The sequence below is a fragment of the Nannospalax galili genome, unplaced genomic scaffold, assembly GCF_000622305.1.
Source record: "Nannospalax galili isolate Female #2095 unplaced genomic scaffold, S.galili_v1.0 C49052749, whole genome shotgun sequence".
NCBI classification, from domain to species: Eukaryota; Metazoa; Chordata; class Mammalia; order Rodentia; family Spalacidae; genus Nannospalax; species Nannospalax galili.
Window position 1 is genome coordinate 46 of NW_008476715.1, and position 1,428 is coordinate 1,473.

Below are 1,428 nucleotides of genomic sequence, written 5' to 3' on the forward strand. Positions count from 1 at the left end.
GCTGAGTTATCTCTCCGGCTCCAGGAATAAGGTTTTTAAAAAGCATTTACATTTGTCGAGAGTTGGCCTTAAGGACCAAGGGCTGTGGACAGCTGGACTGGGGCTGCTGGTGGCCATTGTGACAACTGGTTTGTGATCTCAGGGGCTTCTAGAAGAATTCAGGGCATTGTTCTTCATTCTTAAGTGAATGAACCTTTAACCTCTTTTAAAAACAACAGGACAAGCATCAAATTCTATGCCTGTCATGTGTTCGCATGAACAGCTGTGATGAGTTGATACCCAAGTTTCTCAGCTTTACTTGTGATGGGGTTGTGTGGTTGACTCTGAGGACCTGCCCCTGAATATCTCCCAAGACAGGCTCCAGTAGAGCAAAATCTTGAAAGTCGTCCACAAAAACATTGTAAAGAAATGCTTTGAGTTTTTCTATGAGCTGGTAGAAGACAAAGAGAACTAGGGGAAATTTTATGGCATTCTCTAGGATCTAAAGGTTGGAATCCATGAAGATTCCACTAATCACAATGTCCCTCTGAGCATGCTATCACACCTCTTAATCTGGAAATGAGATGACTTCCATGTCAGAGTATACGTCCCACATGAAAGAGATACAGAACTATCTATTAAATCACTGGTGAAGGCAAAGAGCAAGTGGCCATCTCTGCCTTCAGGGACGTTTATATGTTTGGGATTCGGTTGATGAGTACCATGTGCAGATGCCCAGGGAATTTGGTGGGAAGAGCCTAGTCTCCATGATCAAAGAGGGCCTGGAGCTACCAGAGGATGGAGAGGAGAGGAATAATTTGGAGGAGAGCAAGGCAAAGTTTTGGGAACCCCCGCAAGCTCATGAAGGAGATCTTGGATGACAATCTCTGTAGATTTGTGTCTTTGCCCTGCTTCATCTTGAAGAGTACCTATGGCTGGACAGAAAACATGGAGTGGATCAGAAAGGCCCAGGCACTTCCAGACACCTACAATGGGCTACATGGTAGCCAAAAAGCACCTGGACACCAGCCCTGACTACTCTGTTATGAAGACCTGGCCTCAGATGGTTGAGGCCAACAAGAACAAGGACCCAGCAGCACCGCAGTTACAAACCGCTCTGCTAACTTCTGGCTTCTTGCTTGAGGATCTTCAGATTGCAACTCCTGCATGGTCAAGCTAAGCCTGGGCACAGATGAAGTTGAGGTGACAGCAGAGGGGCCTAGTACTGTTGTTCCTAATGAGATCCCCCCTCTCGAGGGTGATGAAGATGGATCATGGAAGTAGATTAGAGTTCCCACTGGAAAGCTCATGCCCTTTGTATAGTTTTACCTGCGGCATCTCCACATCAGGGTTTTTGGGTTTGTTTATTGCTTGTTTTGAAATTAAAAGTAAGTAAAATAGGGGCTGGAGAGATGGTTCAGCAGTTAAAAGCACTGGCTGCTCTTGTAG

At 45.8% G+C, this 1,428-nt stretch overlaps 1 pseudogene; it reads left to right on the top strand.

Annotated features, from left to right (window-relative positions):
• The first annotated feature begins 254 nt into the window (after positions 1-254).
• Positions 255-1,263, top strand: LOC103728424 (annotated as a pseudogene).
• Positions 1,264-1,428: the final 165 nt, after the last annotated feature.